The 13,074-nt window shown below is 45.7% G+C and overlaps 1 long non-coding RNA gene across 1 annotated transcript; it reads left to right on the top strand.

Moving 5' to 3' along the window:
• Positions 1 to 465, top strand: LOC136527684 (uncharacterized). Its single transcript, XR_010776894.1, has 3 exons — positions 1 to 103; positions 185 to 245; positions 321 to 465. It is a non-coding gene; the product is annotated as an uncharacterized lncRNA (long non-coding RNA).
• Positions 466 to 13,074: the final 12,609 nt, after the last annotated feature.

Raw genomic sequence — 13,074 nt, 5'->3', positions numbered from 1 at the left:
AGGGGGCGAATGGACGGGTCTTCATCTGGCTTGCCTGTCTCCAAGAAGCCTCGCAAACCAAGTACTCCCTCAGGTACTCCAGTTGTTGCTAGCATGCTCTTAGGTGAGCACATTTAATACTCTTTGTTCTTTTATTTTCCTGTTTCTCTCTTGAACCGAGTACTTTTCATCTCCTTTTCAGTAGGTGCTCTGGTTTCGTTGGCTGAGGAAGAAGAGGATGATGAAGTCCCCCTCATCATGCGGCGGTGAGTTGTTTTTCATGTTCTTGTTGCACTGAGTTTCTCCTCTTTGTTTTGAATTTTAGTTTTGACTTTTTGAAGTAATCGGAGGTCGGGTGTGAGTTCTTCCGAGGCTCCCGCGCCGACTTCTTCTGAAGCTCCGGTGTCGAGTTCTTTGGTTGTCTCTGTCCCGAGTTCTACCGCTCCTCCGGTGCGGAGTTCTTCTACGGCTCCAGTCCCGGCTTCTTCCGCGGCCCCGTTGTCAGCTATCCCGCTCCCGTCGCCGGGTGGCGGGGACGTCTTCGCCGTCGTGGTTCCCCCTGCGAGGCTTTCTCTTGGCTTCGCGAAGAAGAAAGTGGTTGGGTGAGTAGATTCTAGCTTTATCTTTTTGGCTTTTATCTTCCTTCCTCTGGTTCTTAATGGTGCTTCCTTTTATCATCTTTCAGTGTTTCGTCTTCTCTCATTTCTTTATCGACTTCTTCTCTGCCTCCTGCCGTACCCATGAGTTCCGAGCCTCGGGACTCACAACATTCTGTTGATGAAGTCGCCGCGGGGGCTTCAGAGCTACCTGGCGGAGTTGCGAACTTGGCCGTTCCGGAGGTGACTGTGGCCGTCGCGCCGGGTCCTTCTGAGGATTTGGCTCCGGCTTCTCTGGAGGTTGCCTTGGTCACTCCTTCTTCGCCCCAGCCGGCCTCTCCTTCCCCTTCTCTTGCTTCCGGCGGCCCTTTGATTTCCGGTGACGTGGTGCAACAGTTCGATGCCACTCATCGGTTATCGGAGCTGACCGCAGCCTGGGGGAGCTTGTCGACCCTTGCGTCTTCTTTTTGTGAAAAGCTCCAGGTAGGTTTTATTGCTACTTCTTTTTTGTGTGTTTGTTTCTCTTCTATCCTTACGTCTTGTTTCTCTTTGCCTCTTTTTGCTCAGTCTTTCTCTCGCGATCATTCTGGCTTCTTCTTCTCATCTGAGAATGAGAGGAAGTTGTCTTCGGAGGTGGACGCTCTGAAAGCCAATCTTGACCTCCTCCGGGCTGAGTTGGAGACGGAGCGTCAAGTGCACCAGAAAGAGGAGAAGACCCTTCGCGCCCGGGTAGTGGAGATGGAGAAGCAGAGAGATGCTGCAGTGGAGTCTGCGAAGATTGAATGCAAAGGTGCCGCGGGTTCTGCCTATTTCTTCTTGTATTTTGACTTGTTTTCCCGCTGACTTGTTCTTGGGTGTCCTGTCTAGCTCTCCAAGTTGAGAAGCAGAAGCTCTCGGAGAGTATTGATGAAATGAAGGCTCTTGTCCGTTCTAGTCATAATAAAGCTAAGGAGGTAATTACTCATGCTGAGGAAGAACTCGCCCTTGCTAGGCTGATTAGGCGCGGAGCTGACAGAGATCTTGTGCAGGCCCAAAAAACTATTGAAAACTTGTCCGGGAAGCTGGCGACGGCTACTGAGAATTGGAATGCTTTGTGGAAATCTTTTCGTTCAGTAGCCGATGTCCTTCGGACTCCGGCGGATGACGGGCAATCTTGGGCGCAGTTCATTCCCCGGATTCTGACTCGTTTCCAAGAGTTCGTGAAGAGGTATGCCCAAGTATGTACCAAGAATGTGCTGGCCCAGGTCCGGGTCCTTGCTCCAGAGGCGCCTCTCTCCAAGATAGCAGAAGAAACTGATAGCCAAGAATATCTTGACGTCGTTGAAAGGATGGAGCCTGAGGTCGAAGATCTAGCCAGTAGGGTTGTAGATAGTCTAAGTATTGATATTTCTTTTTCTGATGATAATGCCTGACTCGATTGAGCATCCTCTTGTAATATTACACTCCTTTTTAAATGAAGATTCTTTATTTTTGTTGATGTATTCTTTGCCTGGGTGCGGTTGAAGTTATTTGACTTGCTGAGTACCTTGTCCTGTTCCTGTCTCTGCTCCGTAAAACAACTCTGTGCGTTATTCTGACGAGGCCCCTCGATTTGTCGAGTACTTTTCTTTTCTTTCTCCCTTGTGATCCGTCGAGTGCTTTGCGTTTACAACCTTTCGCCTGCGCTATGTGAAATGACTCGGTATAGAATGTTGCCTTGATAAACTTCGGCATCCGAGTGCTTTCTTGAGTGGCGCTCGTGCTTTTCTGAAGAAAAAAGTATTCCTTTTCCTATCTGGATGTAGCCCCTGAGCCTCTTGCTTTTCGGAACGAAGTGCTGGAGGGTCTTTTGAAGTTAAATTTCGGTCGACTTGTTTCGGGTGTTAGCTTTTAGCTACCCTCATCGGCGGGCTCAAGCATCTTTTCAGCTATTTTGCACTCGGCCGGGACGCTCAGGCATGTTTTCAGCCATTTTGCTTTTTGTTTCGGGTGTTAGCTTTTAGCTACCCTCATCGGCGGGCTCAAGCGTTTTTTCAGCTATTTTGCTCTCGGCCGGGATGCTCAGGCATGTTTTCAGCCATTTTGCTTTTTGTTTCGGGTGTTAGCTTTTAGCTACCCTCATCAGCGGGCTCAAGCGTTTTTTCAGCTATTTTGCTCTCGGCCGGGATGCTCAGGCATGTTTTCAGCCATTTTGCTTTTTGTTTCAGGTGTTAGCTTTTAGCTACCCTCATCGGCGGGCTCAAGCGTTTTTTCAGCTATTTTGCTCTCGGCCGGGACGCTCAGGCATGTTTTCAGCCATTTTGCTTTTTGTTTCGGGTGTTAGCTTTTAGCTACCCTCATCGGCGGGCTCAAGCATCTTTTTAGCTATTTTGCTCTCGGCCGGGACGCTCAGGCATGTTTTCAGCCATTTTGCTTTTTGTTTCGTGAAAACAACTCGTTGAAAGTCATGACAAGACATGCTGTGGACGAATGTCATCTTTATTGATCATGAGTATAAACTACTACATATGTTGCTGAAGAGTATTGCTTTTCGTCGATTGTGAACATTGGTCCCTTGTGGCTTGCATATCTGTTTTTCCTTGAGTTGTTTTTACGCGTAGAATCTTCTTAGCTGGCTGATGTGCCATGTATTGCTGACTTCTTTTCCATCTTTGGTTATTAACTTGTATGTTCCTGGTCTGGTGACTTTTGCGACAATGAAAGGACCTTCCCATGGACTGAGTAGCTTATGTCGTCCGTCAGTCTTCTGTATCCTTCTTAGTACCAAGTCTCCGACTTGTAGTGATCGAGGTTGGGTACTCTTGTTGTAATGCCGTCTTAAACCTTGTAGGTATCTGGCTGATTGGAGGGTAGCGTTTACTCTGACTTCTTCTGAGCTGTCGAGTTCTAATCTTCTTGTGTGTTCTGCTTCTCCTTCATCGTATTGTTCTATTTTTGGGGATGTCCAGATCAAGTCGGCGGGTAGTACGGCCTCTGACCCGTAAACTAGGAAGAAGGGTGAGTGGCCTGTTGCTCTGCTTATTTGAGTTCGTAGCCCCCATACTACTTTCGGTAATTCTTCAATCCATTTGGACCCATAGTCCACCAGTTCTTCGTATAACCTTGGTTTTAATCCGGCTAGTATGAGTCCATTAGCCCTTTCTACTTGTCCGTTGGCTTCTGGATGTGCAACAGACGCATAGTCTATACTGAAACCACAGTCTTGTGCCCAGCTCCTGAACTCTGTAGCTATGAAGGGGGAGCCTAGATCTGTGATGATTTGATTGGGCATGCCGAAGCGGTGCATAATGTCTTGGATGAACTCGACTGCTTTGGTTGCGCTGTATTTCGCGAGTGGTTTGTACTCAATCCACTTGGTGAACTTGTCGATTGCCACAAAGATGTACTCGAAGCCGCCTTTTGCTTTTTTCAGGGGTCCTACTTGATCTAGCCCCCAGCAGGAAAAAGGCCAAGCAGGTGGGATGCAGATAAGATTGTGAGCTGGTACATGGGCTTGTCTTGCAAACATTTGGCAACCTTTGCATTTTCTGACAAATTCTTCTGCGTCTTTCAAAGCGGTTGGCTAGTAGAATCCGGTGCGAAATGCTTTGCCAACCAGTGTCCTTGAGGCGGCATGATTTCCACAGCAACCTGAGTGTATTTCGTCTAGGATCTCTTTACCCTCTTCAAATGAGACACATTTTAGGAGTACTCCTGATGATGCTGCTCTTCTGTAAAGTTTATCTCCTACTAGAACGTAGTTTTTGCTTCTGCGAACAACTTGGGTGGCTTCTGCCTTATCTGCTGGTAGTTTGTTTTCTTTGATATAGTCAATGAAAACTTGGGTCCATGAAGTGTTGATTATCAGGATCTGAACGCCTTTAGCCTGGATTTCTTGTGTTGTTTCACCGGGTTGTTTGATAGAGGGAACTGATAGCTCTTCTATGAATACGCCGGGTGGAACCTTTGCTCTGTCTGATCCAAGCTTGGCAAGGACATCTGCTGCAATGTTAGAATCGCGTAGGACGTGTAAAATTTCTAATCCTTGGAAGTGTTTTTCAAGTTTCCGTATTTCAGCACAATAAGCACCCATGTTTTCTTTGGTGCAGTCCCAATCTTTGTTGACTTGGTTGATGACCACTGTTGAATCGCCGTATACGAGTAATCTTTTTATTCCGAGGGTAATCGTGACTCGTAGCCCGTGGATGAGGGCTTCATATTCTGCTTCGTTATTTGTAGCTTGCCATAATATCTGAAGGACGTACTTGAGTTGTTTTCCTTCTGGAGAAATGAGGAGAACACCTGCACTAGCCCCGCCTAGTTTGAGTGAACCATCAAAGTACATCTTCCAGTGGTCAAGGATTGTATCTGATAAAGGCTGTTGAATCTCTGTCCATTCGGCCACGAAATCGGCGAGGGCTTGAGATTTTATTGCTTTCCGTGGGGTGAAATTAATGTCAAGAGCTCCGATTTCGACTGCCCATTTGGATATGCGTCCCGTGGCATCTTTATTGCGTAGGATGTCTCCGAGTGGAAAATCCGTCACCATGGTAATCTTGTGGCTTTCGAAATAGTGGCGAAGCTTCCGTGAGGTGATAAGTAGAGCGTAGAGTAGTTTTTGTACATGCGGGTACCGGATTTTGGATTCTGACAGTACTTCGCTGATGTAGTATACGGGACGTTGCACTTTATACACGCGCCCTTGTTCTTCTCTTTCTATGACTATTGCTGTGCTAATTACAGTAGGAGTTGCCGCAATATATAGCATCATATCTTCATCTTTCTTTGGAGGTGTTAGGATAGGCGATGAAGTGAGGTATTCTTTTAGTTTTTTGAAAGCTTCGTCGGCCTCTATTGTCCACTCGAACTTGTCTGTCTTCTTTAGTAGTTTGAAGAAAGGTAACCCCTTTTCGCCGAGTCTTGATATGAATCGGTTGAGGGCCGCCATGCATCCTGTTAGTTTCTGCACATCTTTGACACTTCTAGGTGGGCCCATCTCTGTTATAGCTCGAATTTGCTTGGTGCTGGCTTCGATCCCGCGCTGACTGACCAAAAATCCGAGTAGTTGTCCTGAGGGAACCCCAAATACACATTTATTTGGGTTCAATTTCCATCTCCGTTTCTTTAAGTCTTCAAAGGTTTGCCTTAAATCTTCAATTAGAGTGTCTGGGTTCTTTGTTTTCACCACCACATCGTCCACGTATGCCTCCACATTTTCACCGATTTGATTTCCAAGGCAAGTCTGGATAGCTCTTTGGTACATGGCGCCAGCGTTCTTTAGTCCAAACGACATGGTCTTGTAGCAGTAGGCACCGAACGGGGTGATGAAAGATGTCTTGCTCTGGTCTTCTTCTTTTAGTGCGATCTGGTGATATCCTGAATAGCAATCGAGAAAAGATAATAGCGCAGATCCTGCTGTCGAGTCAACTATCTGGTCAATGCGTGGTAGCCCGAACGCATCTTTTGGGCAATGTTTGTTGAGATCTGTGTAATCGATGCACATGCGCCACTCGTCCGTGTTTTTCTTCTGTACAAGGACTGGGTTTGCTAGCCAATCTGGGTGTAGGATTTCCCTGATGAATCCGGCTGCCATCAGTTTTGTTATTTCCTTTTTAATTGCTGCCTTCTTGTCGGGTGAGAATCGTCGTAGCCGTTGTTTTACAGGTTTGGAGCTTTTGTTAACATCAATTCTGTGCTCAGCCAACTCTCTTGGGACCCCTGGCATGTCGGCTGGCTTCCAAGCGAAGATATCTTTGTTGTCCCGAAGAAAGTTGGTGAGCGCGAGTTCCTATTTTGCCGAGAGGTGAGCGCTGATAATTGCTGTCTTGGAGGTGTCGCCTGTGCCTAAGTCGATTTGCTTGACGTCGGCTTCTTTTCGTGGTGCGATGATACTGGGTTTTTTAGCTGGTATTTCTAATTCTTCTTGGCTTGCTTCTGCAGCGATTGCGGCTATTTCTTTTCTTCCATTGTCGGCTTGCGCTTTAGCTGCGATTTGGATCGCCTGAACGTCGCAGTCAAAAGCGCGCTTTAAATCGCTTCGAAGAGAAAGTATACCGTTGGGTCCTGGCATCTTAAGTAGTAGGTACGGATAATGTGGTATTACCATGAATTTGGCCAGTGCTGGACGTCCGAGGATTGCATGATATGACGAATCGAAGTCGGCGACTTCAAATTTGATAAACTCTGTTCGGTAGTTTGAAGGAGTTCCAAAGGTAACAGGCAAAGTAATTTGTCCGAGTGGCATGGCTGCTTTGCCGGGTACTATTCCATAAAAAGGCGTGCTTGTTGGCGTAATCATCCCGGCGAGTTGTAGTCCCATTTTCCTTAGAGTTTCTGAAAAGATGATGTTGAGTCTAGCTCCTCCATCGATTAGTACTTTGGTGACGGTCATACCAGCAATAGTCGGATCTAGAACCAGTGGGTAATGGCCTGCGTTCCCCACACTAGTCCATTGGTCTTCTCTGGTAAATTGGATAGGATACTGTGACCAATTGAGGTATCTTGGTGTAGCCGGTTCTGCCGTCATAATGGTCCGTAGTGCTAGTTTTTCTTGATGTTTGCTTCTGCAATCCGGAGCCCCTAAGAAAATCACTGCTACCGTTCCCCTGGGTTTTTGGAATCCTCTGTCCTCGTGGTTGTCTTCTTCTCTTTTCTGATTGTCCTCTTTGGTGTTTTCCTTACTATCTTTTCTTATGTATCGATCGTTGAAAGTGTAGCAATTTCCGATGGTGTGCCTCCCGCCAGGGTGTAATGGGCAACGTATGCTTTCAATGTCATCATATCTTCTGGGTTTGGGAAACTTCTTTGACTTGTTGGCCATTGCCACAGTATTGTCTGGTCTACGTTTTCTTTCTGGATGTCTGCTATTTCGGTGATTTCGCTTGTCTGAGTTGTCCTGGTTGCTTCTGTCCGGGAACCTCTCTCGTGTTTTTTCTTCTGCAGTAATCATCTTTTCTACTGTACGTCTGAATTCTTCATTGTTTCTCGGATTTTCTTTGCAGAAGTCTTGGAATTGCCACCTAGCCATGATTCCGTGAGAGAAAGCTTCAATTACTTCTCGTTCGGTTATGTCATGCACTTGAGCTCGTAGTTCGCCGAATCGTCGATAGTAGTTTCTGAGACTTTCGCCCCCCTTTTGCTTGAGTCCTTTTAGTTCCGCATGAGTGATTGGATGTGTGATGATTCCTGCAAAATTCTCACAAAAAGCTCTTTGCAAATCCTCCCAATTTCTGATAGATCCTGGGTTCAGTTTGTCGAACCACTGGAGAGGCATGGCTTCCAGTGCCATAGGAAAGAACAGGGTTTTGATATCGTCGTCTCCTCCGGCTAGTTCAATTGATTGTGAATATATTCTGAGCCATTGCCTTGGTTCAGTTTTGCCATCATACTTGGAGTGGTTAGACGGTTTGAATTTGTGAGGTAATCGTACCAATGCAAGCCTGTTCGCGAAACAGGGGAATCTGTCGGGTGTCTTGGTTTCTTTGAATTCAGATTCGGCACCTTCTTCTGGCCAACTGTCGTTTTTATGGGAATAATCTCGCGAGGTTGTCTGGGTAGGTACCCTACTCCTAGTCTTCCTTGGTTGTTCAAATCGGTGGCCTTGATTATGTTCCTTCCTACTTCCTCCGTCATGGCTTCCACCCGGCCCAAGTCTTTCGAAAGCGGATTTTCTTTGATTTTGATCTTCTTGCCTGTGGGTTGTTGATCTGGCGGGTAGTCTTGATCGAGCTCTCTCTTCATGCGTTCTCGGGATCGTTGATCGGAGCAAGTCTTGGAGCTGTCCATACTTCTCACCGGGATGTGAAGTTATTCCGAGTTCTTCTAATGCTTCTCGAATCTTATCGTAAGGTGTATTCGCCGTGCGTCTCCCCTCGACTTCTTGTTGCGATTTTCTTTTGTCGTACTCAGCCAATTCTGACTCGTATCTGATCCAAGCTTCCCTGCGCTGCCTAGCACGGTGTTGACGCCCTTGCTTCAACTTGTTTTTTCTTTCTCTAGCTTGTCTCTGACTATCTGTTTCTCCGTCGTAGCCCTGGGCAAAAGGTGATATGTTGGATTCTGATTCATCTGATGATCTGACATCAGGTGCTTCCGGGGGATTTAATGGTGACCGCGGTCGTCGAACCATGAGCACTTCTCGCGCATGAGTCGTTCTGTTATTGGCATTAGTTTTCATGCTGTCGGAGTCACTGATAACTTTAGTAGATGCCTCGGTGTCGTAGATCGAGTCTCCTTCCTGGTAAGGTAGAATAGCTGTTGTTGATGTGCCGACTAGTTGGGTTCCGCTATCCTCAGGAACGAAACCCGGCCAGTGGATGATACAGTCCTGCGATGTTATTGTTAGCACGAGACCCTCCTGAGCTCCTGTCAGTGGTATCCCGAATCTAGGATTGAAAGATCTTTCGACCTGTCCCTGATAGGATTTTGCCATGTTGTCGAGCCCAAATGGAAAAGAACTCGACTTCTTGTGAGAACTCTGGGGGTAATCCGAGTTGTTTCGGGTTGTGCTCTGGAATCTTTCCAAAAGAGAACTCGGCTTCCAGAAAGCACTCGGATAAGACTTCGCCTTGGAGCCTGAATTCGAATCGGATACGAGTGGTCGTGAAATCTGATTTGAATCGGATACTATGAGTTGCGCGAATCTTCTGGTGAGCTGATCCGTTGCAGTTGTTGAAATAGGAACTTTTTCAAGATGATCTGGATCTTTGAGGAGATGACTTTGAAGTTTGACGTTGTTATCTGCCTCGCAGATCCATGAGCCGAAGATGAAAGTTGATCCCGTCGGGAAGATTATGTTGTCGAGGTCCATCGAGCTCTCGGATGCAAAGTCGCCGAAAGCCCCTACCTGGCGCACCAGCTGTCGATGTCCTACCACCGATAGCCTGCCACGGGGGTACCTGGGGCAGTATGTTCGGGCTTCGGTGTATGCCAAACTCGATGGTTAACGCAAGAGACAGCCGATTTATCCTGGTTCAGGCCCTCGATCGTAGATCGAGTAATAACCTTACGTCCAGTCGGCCTTAGCCTTTGCGTTGGATTGATTGTCAAGAGTTGTGTCATACAATTGTTCTCTCTCTGCCTCAGGAGCCCTGCCCTCCTTTATATAGTCAGGAGGCCAGAGTCCTAGTCGGTTTACAATGAGGTTTCCTGGTAGGATTACTTAATAGTTCTACTACTAAAATTACATGGAAAGAATCCTAGTTGGACTAGATCTTCTTTCTCCTTTGCGGGGTATCCTATGGGTCCCGCATCGACACTGTCTTTGTAGGCTTTGTAGGTGTCATGATTGATGTGGTTGTCGCTGGTATGTGGAAGTGAACAGCTGAAACAAACAGTGGACAGCCCTAGGTGTAACTAAAAACGATTAATTTAGGACAGGAGTAGTAGTTATGGTTTTGTTTTCTGAGATTTTCTTTGTCGTTGTAAGAACTATTGCCTCTGAAGGGTATATGTGATTGTGTTGGGCACTCAATGGATTCAACTATCCGCCTGGCTTCAGCGCCTCTACATTGCCGTGACAATTGTCCAGATCATCTGCATTTTGCCTTGTCTTCCTATAAGTAACACAAAACATGCAGAGTATACAATTTCTTTTCATAAATATTACCTGATGTATGACTGATTATGTCGTTGACATCATGTTTATATATGTGGATTGTGTTATCATCGTATCCTTGTTAGCTGCAAAAACAAGATTCCATAAATAGTTGAGTTATTTTTCTGATTCATGTTTTACAAGGTCAAATGCGTGAACATATAGCAGCTACTGAACAAGAAAGATACTTTAAACATTGGTGCAGAGACTCAAGGAAAAAGCTCATATGCAACAGCACCCCACAACTTAATTCCACCCTGACGGGTTTCTCAAACTGAAGCAAGACATAGATACTGATAAATCATATGAAAATCACACCACTGTTATATCATATTCAGACCAATCAGGATATGCGGCTATTTGCAAATAAAGCTCATACACAATAGCACCTCAGAACTCAAGTCCAACCCAATGGGTTTCTCAATGTGAAGCAAGATCCAGATATTGATAAAATCATATGAAAATCTCATTGCTATTTTATCATAATTCAGGCCATGAGGATACACGAATGTGTGTAGATAAAGCTCATATGCTACACCTCACATGTCACAACTCAAGTCCAACACAACGGGTTTCTCAAACTGAAGCAAGACCCAGATACTGGTAAATTACAGATCAGGTTCAAATGCCATTTAGGCCATTACAGATCTGGTTCAGGTTCAAAGGCCATATAGGCCATTCACATAACAGATTCAGGTTCCCAGGCCATATAGGCTACATATCCTAAGTCACAAAATAACCTGCAGGTTTCTAACAGGCCATGAACGCCATTACATATCAAGTTCACAGGCCATGAAAGCCATTTGCCATTACACGCAAAATAAGCTGTAGCTTCATTACTGCCCATCATTTATCATATCAAACAGGCTTCTAACAACCTATGCAGGTGGGCTTCTAACAACTTGTGCAGGTGGAGCTGCTGCATTTTTCTTCAATTTCTTCTTAACTGGTGTCTTCTTCTTCTTCTTAGGTGTCTTCTTTTTTCTTAGGTGCCTTTGAAAGCTCTAGTTTGGTTTTGGTGAATTGATGAAACCCTAAGTGCTAACCTAGTTTATCAAGTAATCATGAGATAGGTAGCACACTTCAAGTGGAGAAGCTAATGAAGCTCATGGCATGGCGATGATCAAGGGCTTAAACTTGAAAAGAAGAAAGAGAAAAACAAAAAGCTCAAGGCAAAAGTATAACTTGTAGGAGCTATTTTGTTTTAATGATCAAGACACTTAGAGAGTGTGATCACATTTAGGTTTGATAGCCGTACTATTAAGAGGGGTGAAACTCGTATCGGAATGCGGTTATCAAAGTGCCACTAGATGCTCTAACTCATTGCATATGCATTTAGGATCTAGTGGAGTGCTAACACCCTTAAAAATGTTTGTGAAAATACGCTAACATATGTGCACAAGGTGATACACTTGGTGGTTGGCACATTTGAGCAAGGGTGAAGAAGTTAGAGGTGAAATGGAGTTGGTCGCAATGACGCTGGCGTCGGTCAACTGACCGGACGTTGGGTCACTCTGCGACCGGACGCTAAAGGGCTACGTCTGGTCGTGTTGTCGGTCGGCACAGTAATTAGGGTTAAGCACCGGACGCTGGGTTGTGTCCGGTCAAGCATGACCAGACGCGTCCGGTCAGCAAAAACATGTTTTGGACCCTTACTGTAAATGACTGGACGCTGAGGGTCCAGCGTCCGGTCAACTCCGTCGGAGCGTCCGGTCAACATTTCGACTGTTGAAATCAAACGTTCACTGTTGAACGCAAGAGACACATGGCCGCCATCGGGTGACCGGACGTTGAGGGGCAGCGTCCGGTCAGTTGAACCGGAGCGTCCGGTCAGCCCGTGTTATGCCCAGTGAAGGGGTATAACGGCTCTAATACATAGGGGCTTCTATTTAAGCCCCATGGCCGGCTATAGCTCATATCTTTGGCCATTTTCATTGACATAGCAACCTTGTGAGCTTAACCAAAGTCCTCCCACTCATCTCCATCATTGATTCATCATCATAGTGAGATTGGGAGTGATCCAAGTGTATTGCTTGAGTGATTGCATCTAGAGGCACTTGGTGTTCGTGTTTCGCTGCGGATTTCGCTTGTTACTCTTGATGGTTGCCGCCATCTAGACAGCTTGGAGCAGCGAGGATCGTCGAGCGGAGGTGGTGATTGTCTCTAGCTCTGATCGTGGTGATTGTGAGGGGTTCTTGACCTTTCCTCGGCGGAGAGCCAAAAGGTACTCTAGTGGATTGCTCATGGCTTGTGTGATCCTCATCTTGTATTGGTTGTGCGGCACCCTATTGAGGGTTTGGCGTGTGAAGCCAATTAGCGCGTGAACCTCCAAGTGAGTGAATCGCCACTACGAGGACTAGCTTGTCGGCAAGCAAGTGAACCTCGGTAAAAAATCATTGTGTTTATTATTAATTCTGAGGTGATTGGTCTTTATTGTTATTTATCCTTGTGATTGATTGGTTCATCCATCTACACGGCGGTATAACCTTCTTGATCACTCTCTTTACTTTACCGCAAACTAGTTGACAAGCTTTTTAGTGTAGTTAGTTGTGAGAGCTTGCTTGCTTGGTTAGTGTGGCTCTTTAGTTAGTCTTTGAGAGCACACTAACATAGAGTAGTGTCATAGCTATTGTGTGAAAAGATATTATCTAAACTAGAATTGTGGTAGGTGGCTTGCATTTTGAGTAGGCTAGCACAACACTTGCTTCGCCTTATAATAGTCTAACTATTTTATTAAGTGTTGTTATAGAAATTTTTATCAGGCTATTCACCCCCCTCTAGCCATTAGGACCTTTCAGCCTTCTTATTCTTGTTTACTTGAGATGGTCTAGCTTCTTCTTCAACTGGTCTTTTTCTGGAAAATAAGTTCAAAATTATTTATTTTCATACTAGTATGTAGTGAACAGATCAAAATTATTTTTCTGTACTTATTTTCATACCTTTTAT

Source organism: Miscanthus floridulus, chromosome 19 (genome assembly GCF_019320115.1).
Source record: "Miscanthus floridulus cultivar M001 chromosome 19, ASM1932011v1, whole genome shotgun sequence".
Lineage (NCBI taxonomy): Eukaryota > Viridiplantae > Streptophyta > Magnoliopsida > Poales > Poaceae > Miscanthus > Miscanthus floridulus.
This window is presented reverse-complemented; position numbering and strand designations above follow the sequence as displayed.